Source organism: Melozone crissalis, unplaced genomic scaffold (assembly GCF_028551555.1).
Source record: "Melozone crissalis strain CALT ecotype California unplaced genomic scaffold, PUWL_Pcris_2 ptg000034l_1, whole genome shotgun sequence".
Classification (NCBI taxonomy): Eukaryota; Metazoa; Chordata; class Aves; order Passeriformes; family Passerellidae; genus Melozone; species Melozone crissalis.
In genome coordinates this window covers 12,365,968-12,374,001 of record NW_026535812.1, presented here as the reverse complement: position 1 = coordinate 12,374,001, position 8,034 = coordinate 12,365,968, and positions in this window count along the sequence as shown.

Genomic DNA, 8,034 nt, shown 5'->3' with positions numbered 1-8,034 from the left:
TCTCCTTTCTCTTTCTGTATCATCACTGTGCATCAATGACTATTTTTCAGGGCTTCCATTTCTTTGCTCACTTTTTGCCAGCTAGCACACTGGGGAAAAAAACACAGAACAAAAACCCCAAAACCAGCAAACACTGGAGCGTGAGACATGAGGCAGTTTGAAATTATTCCCACTGCAGTAATTCCCAAACACACTCCAGCAAACGAGTCAGGAATGCACCAAACACACTCGGTTTTCCCTTCATGCCGCATGAGCACAATGTGAAGGAGGTAAATATACTTGGTTTTCTAGTAGTCTTTACTCAACACAATTCCATGTGTATTGGGAGGAATCCCAGCAGAGAGGATGAGACAGTACTGTAGAGGGGTGGTAAAAAGCAAGAGAATAGCAATCTATCTTTCCTCTAATACAGTAGAATGCTACAGAAATACTTTGAGGATGTCTCAGCATAGATTGCTCAGAACACAGAGTTCTGAATTTTTTACAGAAAGAAGTCCTTTGGGAGAAGAGTTGGTAGGCAGAGTTAGTTCAAACTCTAGAGTCAAAAAACTGCCAAACCTGAAAATGGTGCTGTTTTTTCCTCCCCCATATCTGCTGACATGTCTTTATTCTTTCCACTGTCAGTGATTCCCAGCATGATGTTCAACAGGGAATATTTCTGTTCTAAACTTTAGATCCTTTCAAGATGCATGGCTCATGTGGCAAAGTCAGTGTAAACTCCCATTGTCTTAAAGACATACCATAAATTAATAGACTTCTCTCAGCCAGTTAACTACAGAAATTTTTTAGTGTGCATTTTTATAGCGTACATAAAACTTTAATAATATCTTGACCAAATGTTGCTCTTTTTGTTTACTCCTGAAAGCACAGAATTCCCCAATAAATGAACAAATTCAGGCCTCCCAAAATGGTATTGCTTTTCAGAGTAGAGCAAATCTTCAGAAAAGCATACCCCTATCAATCCACAGAGGGAATCGCCTGCCAGTCCCACTCGCAGATTTGAAAGCCAAACCCTTTGCCTCATTTCCTGCCATCTAACCTGGCCAAAGGGGGAGCTTGCAAGGATTGCCAGTGAGCAAGGTGAAAACAGCACATCAGAAAAACAGTGATTTTGCCATGTGGTGGGAAAGAGCGGTATCTATAACATTTAAATGATCAAACCATGAATAAAAATATATAGGTGCAAAGAGCACATAAAAAATTCCTGATGGCATGATACATTCTTATAGGTATGGGTTAGAATGACAGCATTATTCCTAAGTGTCTGTATATCATTTATATAACCATGGCACCAAGACTTCCACACATGCTACATATTTTATAGAAAAATGATTTTTGGGAGTTAATTTTTTACTATGGAGTTTTGAATTTTATTTGTACTATTTTTCATGCATTGTGGCCTGTTAAATAAGTTCCTGCTGGACTGTGATTCTTGTAGCACACATTTTGCAGAAATAAAAAAAGGAGAAAAAAATTCATATGTAATAAAACTTTAGAACCTTTTAAAAGTTATCTAATCTAGCTCTACCTTCCATAACCGTGTTATTGCAGTTTTTATGTCTGCGCTTGTGTGACGAGCCTGGGTTAGCAACAAGTAGGATTTTTTTAAAAACTATTTTTTTCAAATCCTATTGGCTTTGTCTACTGGCAAAAATTCAGAGTTTTGTTCTTGCTTTACGTAGTCAGTATTTATTGAGGAAAAGAGCAACTTAACTTTATCCTGTTCCTGCCATATCTACATTTCTTTGGTGTGGAAGTAAGTAATGCCTAGAAGTTGGGACCCAGAGAACTCCTGAAATCTCAGCGCATTCTGATACTGCCCTCAGTGCTTCACTGATCATCACCTGGCCCAAGGTTCACTCTCAAATAATAAATGCATTGAGAGAAAGGAGAGAATAAACTCAGTCCTCAAACTTTTTTTCACTTAAAAGGAACAATCAGAGCACAGGGGAAGTTTGAGAATTGTGCATCACAAGGCTCCCTGTAGTGCAGGTACTCCCAGTCCCGAAACAGCTGAGCAGATCCAAGAGCTGTGATTCACATGCAAGAACCAGACACTTGGAGAAAGGATGAGCCCATATTGAATACAATGCCATGAGCAAGAGCTAGTGCAGAACTCACAGTTTTGTGGTTTACTGTCAGGATTCCAACCTCTGACACACACAATTGGAAAGCACAAGGTATGAGAAGATGATAAAAATATACATTGTCTAAAGTCAACATTCAAGGCTGAAATTGTGCTACTGAACCAAAAATAGACTAAAGATATAAACTGGAGTGTGTAGGCTGAGTATCAAAGAGTTATCAGCAAAAATTAATTACAAATACTGCAGTGACAACAAGATGAGAGAAGTTACTTTTCTAATTTAGGGAAGTCTCATTTACTTCTGATCATGCTAGAGAACAGAATCCTTTACAACCATATGACCCAGAATTAAAAGGACATAAATACATACATACACATAAATAAATATATAAATAAAACCATTCAAACCATTTATATAAACATAGAATAGCTACATGTAAATATAAACATATGCTCATGTAAGCCACTCCTTGCCACAGCCTCTCCTAAAAAGAGCTCAGATCATCTCAACTCTCATGAGCTCAGATAATTTATGCAATAATTTTATGCAGTGGAATTCCCAGAGCAGAGCTCCCCACATGCACAGGGGGCAATCCTTCTTCAAGTGCTGTAATATCCTTTGTGAGTCTCATCATTAAAAATGCCCATATTGGGCTGGTTTCCCTTTATGGCAGCTCCCTGAAAGCACAGAAAGCTGCACTCTGAAGTTGATATCATCTCCCTGAAAACCAACATGGACATAAGGACTATTTGTGCCTGGAGCACATTATTGCTCGTGTTAATATTTTATGTTTATTGACTCTCTTTGCAAATCGCACCACGGAGTGCGTTCTCCGTATTGCTGCAGTTTGGTGGGATAAAAAAACCATTCTGTGGGGGCTATTCTCTGTTTGTTTTACAGCAAGGGGTGGCAGGAATTGGATGCTGTACTTACTGCTCAGCGCTCCAGATGCCTCAGCTGTGAGTGGGTAGGAACAAGAGCTCACTGTCACAGCAGGGAATCCCAGAAGCATCAGAGCTCCCCAGCAGCTGGCACGTTCAGAGCAAATGGATCACATCACAGTGCAACTCAACACCAAGGCAGTAAAAAGACAAAATGGTTTAGATGAGACTGTTAATTTCAGCATCACAAATCCTGCTTGTAAATACTGAATTGAAAGCGCAGTAAAATAGAATTCCCAAACTTTGATTAAGGAAAGGAGTTGTTCAAATTGACCTAAAAGACGTAAGTCAAGGATGTTTTGATGCAAAAACATCATGTGGAACTACAGATCAGAGAGCTGGGCTGGAAGCATCTTTTTATGCTTGCAAAGGGGACTTTTAAAATACACTGCAAAAAATGGCTCTTCACAGAACCCAGGGATAAGCTGGGGAGCTCCTTGCTCCAGACAGAGATGGTAAAGGAAGAGACTGACACGCTCATGAGTGAAAAAATTGAAAAACAATCCTAAACTTGGAGGTCACCTTTGGCTCAGGAAATCTCTCAGCAATAAATTGTTTACTGAGTGAGTATTACAGTAAAGTATTACTACAGATATGTTCTGCTCCTATGCCTTCCCCTAGATACACACTTCAAGCCACTTTGTACTTAGATCTGAGCCTATAAAGATTTTATGTTCTCATGAAAAATAACACAATCAGATTATAGATTTTATAGGTGAAAAATTTCAGTCAGTAAACAGTAAATTCTAACTGAAAATGTTTTCTAGAGGCAAGAGAATTCCAAGGGGAGATGTGACAACAGAAAAATAAAATCTCTTTCTAAAATTGATGTAAAAATTGAAATCATAATAAAAGCTGTCTCAAAGATTATTTACATTTCATCTTGGGATCAGTGGAGTCATAGTGCTCTTGAAAAATGCACCTATACTATATGTTGGTCTCCTAGTAGAAACAAGAAATAATTCAAAGTACCAAAACAAAGTTAGAGTGAAATCCAGTTGAATAATGTTTGCACATTTGACTGCAACTGCCAATTATGGGATGTGTTAGTGCTATGTTCTAGGCATTATTTGGGGACTTAACTCTATGTCCAATACGTACATTCACAATTCATATAAGCAGGAAAGAAGTTAAACTGCTTCCTTCAGGTTTTTCATCTGGTTGTTTATGCTATTCAACCAAACCAAACTGAGAAATCAAAGCTTGGAGCTCTGGTGATGGTTTTAGCAATACATACAACAAAAAAATATATATCAAACCATCTATTTGGTGAATATTTCTAGACTTTTTCATGGCCTGCTTCTCAGTAGTTACATTGATGAGGCATTGTTGAGTTTTTAGCAAATTTTAAAACAGCATTTTCTTGCTTCCATGTGAACAAGCAATGTAATAGTGCTCCACTAATGAAACACTGACAAGATCCAATTGTTTAAAAAAAAAACTGCAGTAATTTCCATATTTCATATTTAAAACCCCTTTTCCCACAGAACACAGAAGGCTTAGAACAGCTCGTGCCTTGGGCTTGTGTTCTGTTATATTTCACACACTGGAAAAATGTCTCATTAATGGTTTGGTAGAAGAATTCTGGCTGAGGCAAATTTCTCCATTGTTTACACTGCATATGGATTTTACTAGAGTAAGAAATTTCTTGTCCTTTCTTCTTACACTGTTTATTTACTTTCATGAAAACCTGAAAATAGTTATGTACTCCAACAGAGCAAATTGAAATATTATTATGTAACATAGTAAAATAAAATGTAAACAGATGCATTTTAATATTATACAATGCAGTATTCTATGGCTCATTAAACCATATTCATTACTAAGCTGGGTCCACAGAAACAATTTTGTAGCTTTAACAATGTACCAGATGTCAGATGTTTGCTGTGTCAGATGGTTTTATTCTTTAGCCACTAGGAATTTACAGTCAAGCTTGCCTCAATAAACACATAAATCTGGTAACATCTATCAAATTTGCCAGTATTAGTTAGAATTAAATTCTAGACAGTAGTCAGGCCCCATATAATTTTATGCAGAATTTTTTCTAGATAAAGTTCCCAAGTGGAAAACCCTGGGGAGTGGGAATTTATTTTGGTCCAATCAAAACCAATTTTTTCAAATCACTCTTTCTACCTACAAACAAACCTTGTCACCTTGAATGAAGAAAAGGTTCAGTTGAAAAGCACTCAACTGGAATTTTCTGCCCCTTTTAAGGGATTTCTTCTTTCCGCCTCTCCCCATTCTTCCACTTCACAAATCAGAGGGGAAAAGACTCCAAACAGCAAACCACAGAAATTTATCTCTGAGTTACAGCAGGCACAAAGGACTGCTGGAACCCAAGCTACCAAGTCACAGTAACCGCACCTATTGCAACTTCCACCAGCCCACTTCTGCGCTTTTAAAAATAACTGGAAAGAACCTGATCTAGAGGATCTCTTAGTGAGAGAAAAGATCAGTTTGTCTTTGCCATTACTAACATCCAAGCTGTAGAACCAAATGACCACGTGCTGCTAATGAACACAATCACCACCCCTCAGAGGTGGATTCCAAGAGGTTTTGAAGCTGTTTGTACAAACAACTGACCACAGACAGTTCTAGTCTGTTATTTATGGCCACCCTAATGGTTTCAGGCTTTTTCCAGTCTCCACTGAGCAGAGCTGTGCCATGCTCTCGTGTTATCAATCTTAATAAAAAGCACTGGAGCTGATAACCTAGAACCTAAATGATTTAGTTTAGCTGCCAGATCTAATATTAGTCCCATTTTCCACTTGTAAAATTTGGATCTTGCAGCTAGCAAACCACTTTTAATCCAGCATTCTGAAATCTCCTGGTTCCACATACTGAAAATGCTAACAGCAGCCTACAATGATGCTAACCTGAATCCATACACATCTGATTTCACTTCTACTTGAATTTTCTGCTTTCCAAGTTAAAATGCCATGTAGCTTTATGGGAGGTTTTATCAGCACAATATGGTTTTAGAACTATCCCACTCATTTATGTTGTCTTTTAACTGATTTCAAAGGCATGGATGTATGCCAAGGAGCTAACATCCAATCACAGCTGCAAAACATCCCAGGCTATCAGAAGCATCTTTAAATAATAGTCTAAAGTCAAAGCAAAGAACTCAGTTGTACATGTGGAAATCAAGCATAGATCCAAACACAGGCACAACTACTTTTCTGCCTTTACTCTCAGTCCAGTGTGAGCTGACTTGAGTTTAAATCACTATTTCAGGAAGACCATCAGGGGGGTTTGGTAGTTGATTTTTTTAAGTACATACAGACAACTTCAACATCTGCTTGTCTTACCAGGCCTTTACATTTTTTTAATTAAACTAATTCCAAATATTTCATAATTCCTCTCTTGATTATCATGACAAAGTATCTTTCTGAGCTCCAGCAGCCACAATGATTGGCAGCTGTCTGCACTGACCACTGGAAAATATTTTCTCCATCCATACACCTGCAAAAAGAAATTCCCAGAGCAGTCTGCACAGCTCAGTCAAGGCAGCTACTGGGAATGCCAGGAGACAAATATAAGGACCAACAGCAAGGATGGATTTCCCATCTTAGCCAGTTACATTGGAACCAACTTGAACTCAGGCCAGACCGAAATAAACATTTTTTTACAGATATGAAACCAGACATAGGAAAGGTGACTAGACCAGAACCATTTATAACTTCTCTCACAATTGAATCTGTTAGATCTCTCTTTATCTCTCTAAATCTAATCACACTGCTCATAGACACTGCTGGCAGTTCTGGGCAACCTCTGCCCTCACACTGCATTTACAGAAGATTATCTGAATCTGAAAACCATTGCTCTCCATGGGCATCTAAACCACACCAAAAAACTGACCCTTTCCAGGGATGTACAACCTCTTTGGTTGTTGATCTTTCATCTGGTGGCAGTTTTCAAGCTGTCTGTTGCATAAGTCAATAGCTGCCTCCTCCAGCTTCAGGGTGTCTCATGAACACAGCCTGTTGAAATGGTCACCTGCCTCCTTAGACCCAGACTGTGCTCTCAGTGTGTAGATCATTAGCAACAGATCATTCATAAAAGCTTAAAATAAACGTCTGCCATACCACAAGAAAATAGTCAGACATCAGTGTTAAATACTTCAGTCACCATGCCAGATTGTGAATTGGGGGGCAGAAAATAGCTCTGAAATGGTGCCTTGTTAAGTGCCACTGCTAGACTTAGCACTCAACATTTGGAACCAGGCCAAATTTAGTTTAAAAAAAAAAATTTTACTTATCAGATATTCGTCTGCTATGATGCTATGTGGAGATCAGAAAAAAAAATCCTCCCAAAGCATCACAAAATTGCGAAAAGGCAGTTTGTCTCGAAGTAACTTCAGCCAAAAAAAAAATCTCCTCTGGATTCGCTGCAACTGCACAGACAAAAACTGAGATCCGTTCTCTGCTCAGGTGAGACCATCTCCATTCAGGGTTGTATTTCCTGATGGTTTTATGAAGCATATTGACTTAGTTTAAAGAAATCATACTGGGTTTTTTTCCCCCTCCCCTGCTGTTTCTTTGTGTTATCTTATAATAGACTATTGAGTCAATTCAGGGATATTAACAGATGTATTGCTCTTTTTAGAACCTGTTCAATGCTCTTTATTGATCCAACAGCTGATAATTACAGTGGTAAAATGCTGTCAAACCATTGATATTCATTATGAAGATGAAGCACCCCACATAGAAAGGATATTTTCCAGATGGGCCTTCAGAACACTAAAATTTCAGCTTAGTTTCTAGTATATGTTATCCATAATTAGAGTATCTGATTTATTGATTCCTATTAATATATTTTATTTTCACTTTTAGTCAGACCAGCCTTTCTGTTTCTATAGTTACTGATCTGATTTTCTCCTTTACAAAAGACAAAATAAAGAAAATTTACACTTTTTTTTTTTTTTTTTTTTTTTGAGGGAAGAGAGCCTGTTCCTTCCCAGAGGCAGAGGGCAGCAGCTTCTTATAGAAGAGAAGTGGGCACAC